Here is a 17434-nt window from a genome sequence, read left to right on the forward strand (position 1 = left end):
TTTTCAGCAGCAGTAAAGATCTCCTGTTTTACATACTTTACATACCTTTTACATACTTATGTTTATCCAGGAATTTTTTGGTCCTACTGGTGAAATATTATTTTACAAAATTCAATTTACTTTGAACATATTCGTCTTTAGAAAAAAAAAAATAAAGAAGAAGAACTCTGGCCATCAAAACCAAAGAAAATGTAATTTTTTCTGAAGGAAATTTAATACTTACAGTTATCCCGTTCAGGTATAAAATAAAATAAAATAAAATAAAATAAAATAAATAAATAGAAAATGACCTGTTGTCCAAAGTTGAAATGCTAAAGTGCAACAGCGGTAACCAGCACTTTGTAGGTTTGATTCCAACAGAGCAGCCTCTGGCTCCTAGACTCAGACCGGTCTCTGTTACATTTACTGGAATGCGAGGTAGAGAAGTGCTTCCAAAAAAAAAAGGAAAAACAGAAAAACATTTGTTTTGGCATAATTATATTCATGCCCTTTTCCATCTGTTGAGCACTTCCCCAGAACTGGCATGTGGGTTAGCAGAGGAGCGACAGCGGGTGTCAACCAGTTCAATCAGAGGAGCAAAATGCTGCTACAACATTTGCTGCTGTCGTTGTTGACCTGTTAAACATCTGCGTCCTTGCAATCACAGATCATCTTCATCTAACTAAAATGTAAACCAGAGAACAATTTTGCCGTTTGATGCTGCCACTTTACGCCGATTATGTGACAGCGGTGCGTGGCGTGGCGACGGTCTTTGCAGCATTTTACAGTTGTTTTTTTCCTTTTGATGGTAATTAGATGTCAAGAATTATTAGAACAACGTAGCCACGAGGAAGACTGAAAATGTTTGAAATGTTGCAGCTCATTAGCAGCTTTCCTCAGAGGTGAAAAGCTTTGATTGGTTTGTTCATTCCTTCAGGGCAAATCGAGCTAAACAAAAAAAATGTTCCGCTATGTCCGTGAGGCGCTGGATTTCCCATTTTTCCACGGCAAAGCACAAAAATCCGGCTTTTTGTTCTTTTGATGTCCACGTCTGTTAACATCCATTGTAATATCACCTCAGTACAGAAGCATTTACAGGAAAAACTGTATATAAATAGCTTAAAGTTGCTTTACACCTGTTTATCAGTTTATTTTCCCTTTGCTGTGGCGCACTGCATCTGCTGTAATGTTTAAACTTTTAATAAATGATAAAAACTGGACTAATTGCCTCATTTGTTTGAACATATTCACAACAATCATCAGGTAGGATGCCATATTTCATAAAGTATATGATCAAGGTTTGTTACATTTTGACAAACTAATTTTAACAGCGGCAATTATTAGAAACGTAAAAGATGCAAACCCAAAGATTAAAAGTTTCAGTAGGAGCCGTTCCATCTTTTCTAGAAGAAAATAATAATAATCAAAACTTGGTTTCTAAATCTCAATTCTCTACTTGTCTTCACTGGGTCCAGTAAAAGTTGCATTACATTTTGGTCTTTTCAAACTATCCCACTGACAAAATGTCATTGTCTAATCTCTCCAAAGTTTTCTTTTTCCCCTTATAGTCGTTTTTATTGACTGCAGTACTGAAAGTACTGTAGTCCATATAGTCAAAGTAAAAAAAGAAGAAAAAAAAAACTCATCCTTTATCAATTAGTAATGATGATCAAAATGTCTGATGAAAACTGACGTAATGAATATGAAATGACAACTAATCAAGAGATATCTGAGGAATATTACCTTGACAGACTCACCTGAGGGGCAAACCATGCTGCCGTCCATTAGAGCAAAGAAAAGAAGAAAAAAAAAGCGCCACTTGAGTCAGAAAGTAGCTCATATGAAGCCTGATCTGAGTGATGACTGCTCTCTGAATCAGTCATTTGGGTTGAAAATCTGACGTTTGATTAAGTCTGACCTAGATCCCTCAGACATGGAGTCACGTCACATTCAAGCACTCCAGTATAGAGAGAGAGAGATAGACGTATCAAGTTTTCTGAATTTAAAGAGGTTCTGACAGAATAGGTTCAGAACTGTTTTTGTTTTTGCCTTTGAAGGTACCGTTGTAATCTGTTGGCAAAATTAGAAATATTACACTGTGCCAACCAACGGCACCAGTTTATTTAAATATCTTGCTTAAGCCGAGGTAGATATTTTTTCTCATAAGATTTTTTTTTTACAGAGACTTTCCATGGTGGAAGTTTTTAAAACAAATATTTTTTTCTTTTTTTTGATTATTTGCTTGTACTTTCCAATTCTGTGGTACAATGTGCACTACTAATTACAGCATTTGAGTTGTTTTTGCTGTTTTGTGCAGATTATTCTCACCTTGTTGTGAATTTATTATTGCTCTGTGCTGAAAAGCTTTTTTATAAACATTGTAAAAAAAATGAAAAGAAAATCTTCATACTACGGTTTATCTATTTTCTGTCCCAAATGAAGATCTGTTGTTTCAAGTAAATAATGTTCCAGAATTGACTTTTTCAGGCATCAAAAACTGTGGTCATGTCTTCTGACTAATTATTTTAATAATGTAAGAATAAATGTGATTGAATTTTTTTATTATGAAGATACAGCCTGATGTAAAAGGAGCACGGATTCCCCACCGCCATTGAACATGACAGACTCTTTTGCACCAGCATAGCATTGATGGCATCTGCTTTGTAAATCTGACAAAAATACAGATTTAAAGAGCAGCTGCCATAGAGAAAGTCATTTCTATGAAAATTAGACAATATCTGGGTGCAGCAATTAGTATGACAGTGAACCCTCGCTATAATGCACTCACTGTTTCGAGGATTTTCAATCTCCTCCGCCTCTAGTCTCTGTCAAGCACAGAATGTCTTCGGCTTGGCAAATTTACATGTTCGCAAAATTTCTCCATGACAAAATCCATAATGTCTATGAAAGGTTCTGCGCCGACAAAGACACGTGCGAATGCGCCAAAAAGGCGGAGGAAGATCCTAACTATCGCAGAAAAAGTTAGTCTGGTAGAAGCTACGTGGCTGTAGGGCGCCATTACGGAATAAATTAATCTTCATTTGGATCCATAAAAAATAGGAAAATAACATAAGACTTCTCGGAAAAACACACCTGCACCACGGCCTTCAGTAAAAAAATTAGATCCAGCGGAGTGGAGTCGGCATGAAGAGGCACAGTCAGAGGAACTGTGAAATGTGCAAGTAACAATGTTGTGTTATTTTACAGTATTTAAAGCGTTTCTATTTTTATTTCTTAAACAAAATGCTGAAGTCCTGAAAACAGGTTTTGATCATTGGTTTCGTCCTATAGTACTGCATAATTGTAAAAATAATAAATAATTAACCCGACTACTTTGCGGATTTCGCCTCATTTTTTTTTTTTTACGTAACCCCTGCCATAAACAAGGGTTCACTTTACTTCATCAGTGGATGTTTAAACTACTCCTGTTCCTTTTGTGTTTTTATGTTATACGCTAGTTAAATTGTCCACATTTGTACTGTCAAAAAAGTCAATGTGACAAATCGCAACAAACCTTTTGGGGGTACACCCTTCGACTTTACCAGAGGTCTCAGTGATAACCTTGACATTAATGAGTGTTTTTCTCCTTATGGGGCGTCCTGGGCCGTACAGCGTTTCAATGATGCAGTGGTCCATTTTTCTTTTTCTTTGCTGTCCTCTCGGTGTTTACCAAATACCTTCCATCCTTTACGGAGCCTTCGCTTGCCAACCCTCCAGAGAACGAAGCACACAAATTACTCCCTGTGTATCTCGGTTAAATAAAAGGATTTTTAATTGTCTTGTCTTACACAATTATGTCAAAGCTGTAACCTTTAATTAAGTGTCTGCCAATTATTTTATTTTCCTTTTTTGTTCGAGTGGATAAAAGCAATTACTGTAACCTTGCAAAGTATGAGAAGTAATTAATCCTTTTTGATTTTACCAAATCCTCTTCAGTTTCCTCCCCCACCCCTCCCCTTTTTTGGGGGGACATTAGTTGGCCTTTTAATCCTCGAAAGATTATTTAGCCGTTCAATTATAGAGAACGGAGGCAACTACTTGTTTGTGCCGCATCAGCACGTTTTTTTTTTTTTAGATCATGTCAAAAAGCTCAGTGTTGGTTTAATACAAATTGCCGGTGAGACTTAACATATTCAGTTCAGAAGAAAGAGAATATCCTGTTGTACCTTTTGAAGTGAAGACATTTAATTGGTGGAAGGATATAGTCATAGCAATGAGCATACTGTACAATTGTTTTCTGCATATTTTTCTGAAATTTTATAACAAGCTTCAAATTAAGTGGATGCACTTAATTTGGATTTTATGAGATAAACCAACAGAAAGTGGAGCATATTTCTGAGATGGAATTAAATCAAGTAAAGTGGATTCACATAGCACATTTGAGCAGCCAGGCAGTTCAGTTCAAATGCTTTAAATTATAAAAATGTAACACAATGAACAGACAAAAAAAAAAAGAAATATTATATCACAGTGGCAAAATAGAGAAGTAATGACGAGTTGTAATCCAGGCTGGAATTAATCAATGTTCCATTTATTATTAATCAAAGGCAACTCTAAACAAATGGGGTTTTTTCCCTTGATTTTACAAAACTCAGTGTTTTGACAGTTTTGCAGTTTTCTGGAAGTTTGTTCCAGAAAACAAGAAAACAGAAAACAAGACAGCTTGTTGGAGCATGACGGCTGACTGCTACTTCTCCTTGTTTGGTTCTGGAGAAGCAGACCAGAACCAAAAGACCTGAGAGGTCTGGAAGGTTGATACAACAGCAGCGGCTCTTTAATGTGTTGTGGCGCTATATTCAAAAAGGTAATCATTTACAAACTAATCAAATTATTTTAAGCCTCTTCTCTGGAAAACACTGCTGCAGTTTTCCATGTGACTACAGATAAACAGAAATGGCCTTTAGGTGACAGAAGGCTGACTTTGTACTTGTCTTTATGTGACTCTGAAGGTTCAGGTCAGAGTCCATCTGCTGATCAGTCCCAGCAGTTTTAACTTTATTAATTGAAGTTGTGTGCTGACTCATTGTTCATCTCTAGGTCCAAAATTGATTACTTCGGTTTTGTTTCTGTTCAGCTGAACTCAAAGAAAGCAAAAGGGCGTATGGTATTTAAAAATAAAAAGTTAGGAATTCAGTTTGTAAAAATGTTTGCATTTATTTATGAGTAGCCTCTGATGTAAATACAGCGCTCCGATTTTTCTCCATTTTTATTTGGCAAACTCTAGAGTTCTGTGAGAGAAGAAGATGTGTGAATAGTAAGGCTGCAGGTCGGAGTCCTGTGGTCTAACACACAGAATCCTAACAAAGCGATTAATTTTGAAAAAAAAAAACAAAACTAAAAAGTTCAATGGGTGTGGATGCTAAATTGGATGAACTTTAGGTTGCTACTTCATAGTATTTTCAAGACATAATATTCCGAGCTAGAACATTGGGAAAAACTGATTTAAAAAAATTAATAAATAAAAGACATTTGCTTTAAATACAAGTCTCTCACAGAAGTGAAAGGAATATTTTGTAAAGCAAAGCGGAATAATTTTGTTTGGGCACATGGATTGCATCCTGGATTGAAATTCAGTGTCCTCTTTCCAAACCATTTATCAGACAAGGCCAGGTGGGTTCTGGACCCAGAATGTGGGCCATTGTTGTAGGCCATAGAAAGCCTTGAATGTCTAGGGGATCCCACGCTCCTCCACCCCCTACTCCCCCACTGCAGGAGCTCTGTGTGGCTGTGATGTGAAGGTTTCAGCCCAGACCCCAAAATGCATATTGTGCAGGTCTGAAACGACACCATAATCCATTCCCACGCGTGCCAACACCCTCCTCTAACCTCCATTCATCCCTCGCTCTGTTCGCGTCTCTGGAGTGGCTGTAACGCGGCGCAGAGCTGCACTGCTTTTGCACGCCTTAAAACGTGTTGGAGTTCTGACATTGTCTCCCTCTGTGGTCAAAACATGTCCTTCTCGACGCAGAGACTGTGTGTTATCTCATCCAGACGACTCGAGATGTGCCTCCCCCCCTCCCATTTGGTTTGAAGAGCTGTGCCTCTACTGTATATCATTTCATGTGGGCTGCTTGCATAAACAGAACTCAAGCTGCGAGGATCAGAGTGGTACAAGCTTGCAGTCGTGGCCTAAATAGATAGTTATTGCTGCTCAGATTTACAGTGCTGTGAGAAAGTATTTGCCCCCATTATAGAGTTTTTACTGCTTTTGCTCTCTTAAGACTTGAATGTTTCAGATGAAGACAATTACCTGAGTAACTACAAAATGTAGCTTTCAAATTATTTAGTTTGAGAGGCAGAATCTATCCAAACCAATTGTGTCTGTTTGAAAATGAATAATGATAAATAGTTATACGAATACATGGTAGTTTTTGGGAGACATTTAGAGGTGGACTTGCTGGGTTTCTATTAACCACAAAATATAATAATTAAAAAAAAGTTTTTTGACTAAAATGTTTTTGTGTAAGGATGAGGTGGGTTTTCGGCCACATGGGAATAGATGTATTTTTCACAACTGCAAAGGAAACACCTTTTTTTCTCATCGCACGACTTACGTGATCAACAGCTGGGTTTTACTACTATTGAAAACCATGAAGAAGACACCAGGAAGTAGGAGGATGAGTTGTTTGGGGGGGGGTTTTGTTGTTTTTTGGACAATGCACAGCTGGGTTGACCAGAGCTCTCACAGCATCACACAGTTCATAAAAAGTTGTGCGTCATTTGATCGTGTTGAATCTGTAGTTCTTCTTAAAAATCAGAAACTACAATTTCCCAAAACCTCACATATGTAGACTCTCCCAAGTACAAGGATCTTGTCACTCCAACGTCTGAATAAGACGTTGACATCTCCTCTGATGGCTTTTCGGTAATCCACACAATGCATCTTCTTTCACAATCCAGCTTGGGCAGCATGTATGTCAGCATTGCGTTATAGCAATTAGATAAAATCAGTGGTGTAAAACTTAAACAGGTTCCTTTGAAGCAATTGTCAATAGCTGAATGTCCAGATCCTTTGGACGAAGCAAAGCGTAGGACAAGAGGCTGGTTTTTACCAGGCTAACATGACAAACACACTTTACAAAAACAGCTATTGTCCAAAATATTTTCCCAATAGTTTTGGGGTTCTTCAAAGATTGTGAGGCAAACCCTAACATTCTTTTTTTAGGGGCAGTGGTTTTCTCCATAGAAGTCTCACATGGATGCCAGTTTTGCCCATTGTAGAAGTATTTAACAGTGAGGTATGCGACACCTGTGGTACTTGAAATGTTCTGAGTTATTTTGTGTTCTCTTGGAACTAATTGTTGAACTAATTTTGGTCGACCCTTCTACTCCTGCGAAGGATCAACACAGTTCCATGTTTTCTCCAGTTGAGGGTGGCTTTGGGACTCTTTCTAGACTGATTGATTTCCATGACGTTCGTCCCTTTCACATTATCTTGTAATCCCCAGATGCACCTGTCATGGAATGGACACTCAGGAGTCGATTCACCGATGTTACGCCCTTGATCCACCTTGGAAGGTAGTTATAACCCATAACTATGAACTGTAAACCGTAATATGGGATTGCAGAACAAGTGTGATGCACAACAAAGCAAAAACAGCAACACCAGCTTGAAACTGTAGAAACATTGTATCATGCTCCATTGTATTCACGGAGCTGTAAGCCACACATATTTATTTTTGCATTCCCAGCTGCAGGATCTAAAGGCTCACCTGGTCACTTATCTAAGTGTTCAAAGAAGAACTATGATGTTAAACAGGCTTTTGTTTTTTTGTTTTGTTTGGAACATTGTGAAAAAAAAATATCTATATATATTTTTGTGATTCTTACAATGAATCTAACGCTAGTAAGGCTTGGGATGTGGCAAGAGAAATTGAACCAAAATCAGTAAATTCATAGTTTGACAAGAGAGGCAACTCTGCTTTCATAAAGGCTAGCTTGGTTTGGATTCTCCATTTCGTATATGATTTAGTCTTTCATAATAAATTGTATTTGTTGGATTAAAACATAAAAAAAAAAAACTTTTAAGGGGTAAATACACACCACTGTTCCTACCACCTGACCAACAATTGGCTGTTTCCTAATAAAATAAAGTATTATTTATGTTGTGTATTTAAGTCTGCTTTTCCCCCCTCTCCCTCCATTACGCCTGCTCCCTCTCTGTTTAGCCGCCTGGCTTTCTCTGTGATGAATCTCAATTATGCCAAGGTCACCTTTCATTCCACTGATCTCTCTCCCATTTTATTGGAACTGGCAGCACTTCCACACTATCATGGCCATGCTTATTGACAGGCACTTCCTCCTCCTAAAACAAAACCACCAAACACAACAAAAAGAGGAGAACTGAATTAATAGCGAAGAAGAAAGAAAGGGGAAAAATATGCTATGAAGTTTCTTTCTCTTCTGCTTTTGCCACCAAGAATTAGCATTTTTGTTTCAGGCTTTGCCAAACGTTCTGTATTCTTCCTACCAAAAAACATTGAGGGTGTCGGGAGGGTTTTTTTTCAGGCAATAATTTATTCATATGTTGGTTGTACCACTGTAATTGCTAAATTGTTTCTCTGAGCACACGCTGTGAAGAGACCTTTCTCAAACCAATCTGTTATAATACCCAGCATGGTTTCAGAAATTAAAATACCCTCATAGCACATCTTAGATTAAAAAAAAAAAGTGAAAATCCAAATGCTAACCGTTGCATTAAAAACTGCTATAAATCATGAAGATCTCCCGCTTTCTGCTGAAACTCCCGAATCCTGAGACGTGGCACCCGTGAGGTCAAATTTCCTGCCTTGAATCGGGGGAAACTAATGACACGGAGAGTCATGGGCTAATTTGTTTGTGCATAAACAAGATTTGGAGGGTGCGTGTGGGTAGATGACACTGGGATGACATCCACTATTCACATTTGATGAGGATTCAAGCACATGTAATTGTTGTGTCAGTGTGGCATCTGTTGCTAAGGGGGGGGGGAGCCAGTTGGGTGGGGGTGAGAGCTCGCAGGGAGATATTTAGCTTAACAATTGACAGTGACATGTTGGTAAGCGTGAGTGCAGAGCATGTTAGTTGAACCAATAGTGCTTTGATGGCTCTCTGATATAACTCGTTAAATGAGCATTGGACCATTTACCTCTATGATGTGTCTTATTTTTTCATTCTCTGCTACCCACACATCCTTGCGAAGTGATTTTTCTTTAAAAGAAAAAAGAAAACTTCAAATCACGAAGGTGCTACAGACACAAAGCTATTTTTTCATATTTTCTCGATGTTGGAGAAATCTTGGTACAGAGCAAAATCTTTTGAAAAATGTGAAACTTGATCAATCTAAGCTAAATATGAAAATCGATCATACTCTGATGCTTTAGGTGTGACATGGCAAGATAATTCCCAGGACAAATACCGCTCTTAGCGCTGCCAATCATCCTCATGTACATGCTGCGAAATGTAGTAATGGTACTAGCACTGGATATTGTTGGAGATTTGTAAGACAGACTTAAATATAACGAAAGTACTTCAGTCGCTTATCCAAGAAATTTGACTTCACTCATACGCAATGGAGCTAGAGATTTCAATGTTTGGACAGTATTTCTTTTCTCATTATCTTAAATCTTTCAGTTTTCAGAAAAAAGATTTCTGAGATTTTTTGGGGGTCTCAGAAGTCTAGCTTATCCTTAATATTCTTTCAAGTGTTTCTTGTGAATCTTGCCTATTTGAAATACATTGCAGCCTTTGGCAAATCCTCCCAAACAAGCAGTAGGTGTTCTGCTGCAAACGGAGGTGATGATAGGAGTCCAACTTAAAGATCCCATGGATTTTGTAAGCAATAATTATATCCACACTTATGATTTATGGATGAGTGACGGATGCGGCCCATTTTTATATGTGTTCTGTTTGTCAGTGCGGCGGCTCTGGCATGCCAAGCAATTTTTGTTGGGTTTAACACTTAAGTTGATTTATGCACAGAGACGTCGCTTGTGCAATATCAATGGGGAGCTGGAGTCAAATACAGGGGAATTCTAACCAAAGTACATTGGTAGTTTTGGAAGCATGCCATCCACCTTGGTGGTAAACAGACATTAAATCGCAAAATTTGAGCTTGTTGGCAAACTCCTTTCATTTGCTCCTGCATCTCTTCTCTCAGGGCTTTTAGGGGGGAAATGCAACATTTAATCTGCAGTTTGTGCAGAAGTTTATCCAAGGTACTCAACATAGTTTGGGGGCTCACACTAAGTGGGCGAGGTGGAAGGGAAAAAAGGATACATTTATACGGTTGAGTGGTGTAATCTTCATGAAACACCAGTAAATAGGGAGAGGAAGCCTAGTGGAGCCGTAGATTAATGCTGCTATCAAATGGCCTGGGACAAAGAAGGGGATGGCTAATGAGCTGGAAAAGGCAGGGCTGTTCACTGCTTAAATGATACCGTAGCACCATCTCCCAACTGGCCGCCGCACTGACATGTTCACACATTCGCCTGTCGCTAACGGCAATGTAGGACAAATATTGGAAAATGTCATTTAAGCCAAAAGCCGTGGGGGATGTGTCTGATATTTTAAGGATGGCTTCATCAAAGGCAGATTTTTTTCTTTTTTCTTTTTTTCTTACAACTCTAATTTGACTCTCTCCTCCCTGCCTGATTTCTAAGAGGTCATTTCCAAGCAACTTGGTTTTCTTCCCTAAAAATTGCTTTCAGGTTTTGTCTGTTCTCCCTTTCTCCTTCCTGTGGCCTTTATCTGTTGCTCTATTCTTCGCTTTAAGTCTGACTTACTCAACCTCTGTCTGCATCTCTCTCCCTTTGCCACGCTAGAATATTAAAAAAGAAATGGAACTCTCTCTTGTCTATCCCTGTCCTGTAGTATCATCCCTGGCATGCTTGTAACCTCCCATGACTGTCGCCTGGGTGACAGTAAGAGCAAGATGAACTCTAGGGATTAGATAAATTTCTTGGTGAGGCCCGGTGGAAGGTGTATTAATTTTTTATGTCCTCCTGCCTTGCAGACACTTTCCCAGGCATTGTTTCATGTTTTATTTAGGCCGGCATTGGAGCTCGGGTTAAAGTTTCAGCCGACAGATTTCTTGAAAGACTCTGGTGGCATAGAGGAAACGGCACTGTTAGTGAGACGGTGGTCTGTTATCACGGGGGTTCTCCTTGACAGGCAGACCGAGAGATGTGTTCCCAAGGCGTCACGTGGGCAACCCGCGTCACGCCGCAGCTTCGACGACAATTAGATGAATTGTTAAAAAGCCTGCCACAATTTTCCTTTAAGGTACGGCTGGGAAAATGTCTCTATCTCTACTCTGAATGCGAGACATGCTCTAACTGCTGGAGGCGTCTACATATTTATCTTACTTGAGCCAAGTGACAGTTGTCTCTGCAGCCATTTCATTTCGCAGGCGGCCACGAAAAATAGGAAGAAAACTGAATTAATCAAATGTGGAGGAGAAGGAGGGCGAGGGAAGGAATGTGGCGAGGGTGTGAGGGATGGGGGGATGGGTTGGCCGGTATATCCCCCAGTGATGCTATGAATCAGAAGGGATGGGGTAAATAAATAAATGTGTTATGTATGACCAAGCACACAGCCAAGGCTCTGGGGCTACTTGCTGGAACAACGGCGATGCACTCAGACAAGTGAATAAATCAGCACACAATTAGAGCTTGTGATTTCATTTATGGTACCTACGAGCGCTCCAGCGGCAGATTCTGGCAGATGTCATTTCTACCCAATTGATTTTGCTGCTGTCCCGAGGCCCGAGCAGTCATGGCCCCTCTATCCGAATTACAAATGGATGGCAAGCGCGAGCCAAATGGCTGTCCAGGCAATTTCTGCATGATAGGAGTAGAATAATGTAAGAGACTGTGCCGGCACAGAAGAAACAAAGACATACACACAAACGCGCTCACGTATCACCGGGGGGCCCACCGCAGTAAGCGCGCTGTAAACACTTGCATGTTTGTGGGGAAATTATTTTTGCAACAAATGTGCCCCAGAAAAAAAAAAAAAAAGAAAGAAGAAAGTGCTTTCGGTCCAACATTAGGCGGGAATTCTTTGAAGGTGCGTCCCGTGTGCCTTTGTTACGCTAAATCAGATTCCTCAGTGCGGCGAAGGCACTCTAAAATATCCTTCAGTTAGAGCAGAGAAATTGTTTCTAAGCCACCATGAAATCCGTAAACGTTTCGACTTCCTGCATCAGTGATGTTTTCACCCGGGCTCTCTTTGTGGGAAAGGGGTGGGGGGGAAAAAGGACTGCGGTGCAATCAGGGCACGCCGAACGCTGTCATCTCAATCATCTGGAGGGAACACTCGACGACAGGCAATGCAAATTGGCAATGTCATTTCAAAGCTGGGGCGAACGAAGACCATGTGCTTGGTCTGAGGCGTTGTGCTTCAACTCGGCAGTGCCTGTTCTCTCTCCTCCTCAGATTATTTTTTTGCCCCGCACTTTGTGTTTTTTGTACAATTGATAGTAAAATATTAAATGTAAAGGAGTGGAAAGAGAAAATAATTGTTGGAAACTAAAGCTTTGATACCGTACGTGTATGGTCCAGGTGCGTTTTTGCCTCCAGAATTAGGCAATGTCACTGAAACATCAACCCAAGGGTGTTATTTATTTTATGTTTATTTTATAAGATATATGACTGACTGGATCTGGACTAAACATGCTAAACTCTCATTGTCTCTGTTGAAATGATACATATCCATGGGAGGTTAAAGAATGTTCTTTACCAACGGGGTCATGACCTTTCCCCTTTCCTTTCTTAAGAAATTCAGGGTTGAGCTCATCAGAATTGACTTAATTCACGATGCCTTCATTAGTTTTTCTTTCTTTAATTATTTCAAAAGCACTGTGGGATTTTCATTGACCAATTTTAAGCATTTTTATTTATTATTACCTTTGTCAGTTTCAAGTTATTTCCATACCCACTGAAGGCTTTTTAGTCATTAGAGGAGAGGTGACAACAGTTTTTTCAACATGTGTACATTCTGAGTAACAGTCATATTAAATATATAGAATATGAGCTCCACTGAGACTCATTTGTCCGATTAAAAATGTGTTTGGAAAATAACAACCTTTAAGCAAGTATTAAAATTCTTTCTATTAGGCCTGTACTGAAAATGTTTCTAATCTTAAATGTCATGTTTTCAATAGCTGTAAGCTGAAAATCCACATAATTAACAAAAAATAATACCGGTGTCTGTCTAATGAATCTATATAATGTGCTTCACTAATTGAATTGAACTGCTGAAATACATGAACCTTAAAAATAATTCTCAAATGTACCAGATATGAATGAATATAAATATGAAATGCAGCTTAGAAAGATTAGAGGCTGATTAGAAAGATGAAAAATGTCAATTAAATATATCAGACTCTGGGACATCAGCATGTGTAGTAGATGTATAGTCTATGTATAGTGTAGCAATATAATGGAGGTGACAACTGCCACCAGCCTCACTCTTCTCTCCTCTAATTGAACAGGCAACACGTAAATTCAGCCATTTTGATCATATAAATAAGAAAATCGTACAAGAAACAAATGCATAGAACAGCCAAGTGGGCAAATTATTTTATTTTTTTTGTCATCGTTATGATGACAGGTGACTGCACATCACTAAACACAAAGACAGAGAAGTTACACAGTAGTTAAGTGAAAGGGTTCTGTCTTTTTCTTCTATATTTGTTTTTCTTCTTCTTCTTCTTTCCAGGCGAGGTTTTTTTTTTCCAACTTAACTTTCAGATGGACCCCAATAATGTGTCTTTCCTGCCCCTAATTCATGCCTCCTCAGTGACATTCTGTCAAAATCTGATCTGGTTGTAAGAGGACTGATTTGAAGCAGCGCGCTTTAGATGAGCCTACAGTCTGACTTGATGTGTGAGACACGGTTTGTCAAGCCTCTGGTTAGCAAAGGACGGAGGACACATGATCCAGTAAGACATCGACTCACAGGTGCTGTCTGCCTTTCCCAAAGGATATTATATCAGTCAAGTTCCCCCTCTAGACGGTCATTTCATTTTCACAAGGGCTACTCAGTCCATACTAATGTAACTGGTAGATAAAGTCACAAAAACCAACAATGGGGGGGAGAGGGGGGGTCTAATTATTTAGAAATATCAAATTTAATTAAAGTCATCTTCTGAATTACTACACTCTGGGGGTACACTGTATAGATTTTTTTTTTTTTTTTTTGTGGTGAGCAGTCTTCATCACTGGGGTATGATGGTGGAAAATGTGGAGGTTTTACATTAAAGTGTTGTAAAATTACTGCTCACATAGTTTTAAAAATAAAACCAATCTTTTGACAGACTAAAACTTTCAGAACAGAGGCTGGTTCATGCATTGTTGAAGTTGGACGGATGGACCTTTTGTATTGAAGGGTGTTGCCTCACAAAGACTAAGGTTAACCACCAGTTGTTTCTCCAATGTGTTGCTACTATTGTGAAATTAAACAGGATTATAATGTTTTTGTAAAATAAATGGATTCAGGTTTGCTCTAAAACACTCTGGAAATTGTTTGGTTTTGAAGTCTGCTAGTCTTCACCCCCCTGCCCCAGTTTGTGCCTTTATTTTAAGACTGAACTACTGATGAGACAGGAGAACCGTCTACGAGAAAGAAAAACAAGGATTATATAAAAGTTAATGGCAGTAATCGACACAGAACCATCAGGCCGGGTTTCATCGAAAGAAAGGGACTGACTCTTCTGAGCTTACTTTAAAAAAATTATCTTAATTTTCTGTTCTGTCAGAAGAAACACTCTATCACTGTGGCAGAGATAGACAGTAGACAGCAGTGTCACATGCTTACAAATTGTGGAGTTCCTCAGGGACCGGTACTTGGACCAACAGCAACTCAGAACCATCTTTTTGCTTTTGCTTTACAGATATTAAACAGACAGGAGTGTGAAATAATGGCCTTCTATCACTGCTTCACCATCGGGCTCTCGCTGCTTACTTTACAGATTTAAATGATTCATGTCGTTATGACGATATCTGCCAAACAGAGGAGAGTAAATACACAAAGAGGAGCAAAACCAAATGGCAGAAAAGTTGCTTCACGTTGAACGGACAAACAAATGTTGGTTGCTATTGACGAAACGATTCTGCCACAGCCGAAGATAGAAGTGGACAAAAACATGAGGCTAAACTCTGGCTCACAACTTACACTCTTCATGAAAACAAACAAAAAAAAACTTTGATATATATATATATATATATATATATATATATATATATATATATATATATATATATATATATATATATATATATATATATATATATATATATATGAAGGGTCATCAGTTCTGTGCAGATAAAAGCCAACAGTTTTTTTGTTCAGAAGCAGTCAGGCTTTCATTAGTGCAACACCAACTTCCAGCAAGACTTCTTAAAAGCAATAGTTGTTTTTTTTTTCTTCCCTTTTTCTCTACAGAGACGCTTTTATACCATAATAGTGAATACTGATACTTAGGAGACAAGAGCTAAGTGAAAATGTGAGCAACAGACCTCTGAAAAACAATACGCCTCGTGTTCTGGCAAGAAATATCTTCTTTGCAAATCTTGTGTCCCACTGAGTATGGATCTGCCACAGAGAAAAGAAAAGAGGAGAGGAGGATTAAATAGAAAGAATGTGGAAGAATGAGTCTGGAGGGGGTGTTAAATGCATTGGCCTGGGTTTAATAATGTACACAGGCCCCAGCCTCAGCGCTTACTCACTGGGGAGTGGCATTTGGAGCAGGGAGAGCAGATGAGGGTATTTACCACCCACCGGGGTTCTGTCCACACAGGTAGATGGAGCTGGTGTCGTGGTCAGAGTGGTCAGAAAGGTTTGCTCGGTGTGCCTGAGGTAGAAGGGATGTCTGTTAATAGTCACAACATTAAGCATGGATGTTATGCACTTCATGAATACGCATAGTTTGGGTTTTTATGGCTGCTGTCTTAACCAGGTCTTACTTTTCAAAGAGATTTCTCATCTCAAAGTGGCCTTATGGTTAACTAAAGCCGCAATAATGACGACTATGTATTTATGTGAGAAGAACCACTTAATATTGTGAATGTTTAATATTGGCTTTACATTCTGATTATCACAACGCCTTCAAAAATAATTCATGATGTTGAATTTGTTTTGTCTGCATGTTAAAGGGGCAGTATTGTGTGTTTTCCAATCAAGACTAGCGGCACTATTGGACTCCCAGTGTGTCATTTTTAATGCATCTTTCATTAAAAATGAAACCAAAAAGTCTTAAAATTAAGCAGTGACATTAAAGAGTTCAGGATGTTACTGATTAATCGGTAATGGAACCAGTCCTTTCACTCATCCCTTATTATAACACAACCAACTGGTGTGAATTGTGAGGTATGGCAGCTGGCACAGCTGCAGCATTGCAATTGCAACAGCAGGGCCTCAATTGACAGATTTATTATCTAATCATATCAGGATCATTTTCATCTCCGTAATGTGCAGGCTGGACTATGTGGTGGGGAAATTATAAATACATTAGGTCATCTGGGTTCCTGTAATTTAAACATTTGCTAACTAACAGACAGATTAGCCGAACAATAAAATGTGCGTTGGCGTTTGAGGGACCAGACGTTGTGTGATGCGGAAACAGAGTTGATGTTTTTCAAATGATCTGTGTCTCACTGCCTTGGTTTTTTTTTTGTTTTGTTTATTTATATCTGCCAGCACACGTCCTTTGTATGCAACACAATCAGGAGTCTTCTGCGTTCCTCCTGAAGACTTCAACAAAAGCTGTGGTGATGCATTTCCTGCAGGGCACGGCTGTGCGCCGTTTCGGGTTGCTGACGCTACAAAACCCAAAGTATATTGAATATGTGACCAGAAAACAGATGGATTCTTTGACCCTCCAGGCAAAATCGGGCGTTTGCAGTAAAGAACGGTGTATCTCGTTGTTCGGCGGCGACCCAGAATGTTTGCAACGTCCTTCCTAAAATAGTCTCCCTGAAGTAAGTGTGGAGGAGGGCTTTCTGTTCCAGCGGTGGTGCCAAGGTCAACCCGGCTGCTCGTAACAACACGGACTCTTTGAGCGGTGGCGATCAAAGTCTTTTGAAATCGTGGCAGGAGGTTTAGCGTTTAACTCCGGCATAGAGCGTTTCCTAAACAGGGGCTTGCTCATCTGTTAGGATGAATTTAGGTTTTGAACAGAGGGGGAGTAAAAAAAAAATAGATTTCAAACCAAATTCCAGGGGAACAATATCTTTTTTTTTACATAATAGCTATGAGCTTATGTGTATTTTAATGGGTTTTTATTTCACAGATGAAAACACAGCCAGGTGTAGTTGAAAAATGAAAGCAAAGTGACAGATGGTTTTGATTTTTCAAATAAAAATCTGAACAGTGGTTTTAACTTGTAGTCAGTTATCCTGAGTTTGTTCTCTGTAGAGCCGCATTTTGCTGGATTAAGCATTTAACAGGGCTGGGGTGCGTTGTATGTATTTTC

This window comes from Poecilia mexicana, unplaced genomic scaffold (genome assembly GCF_051168715.1).
Source record: "Poecilia mexicana isolate PSO_F unplaced genomic scaffold, ASM5116871v1 scaffold_3, whole genome shotgun sequence".
Classification (NCBI taxonomy): domain Eukaryota; kingdom Metazoa; phylum Chordata; class Actinopteri; order Cyprinodontiformes; family Poeciliidae; genus Poecilia; species Poecilia mexicana.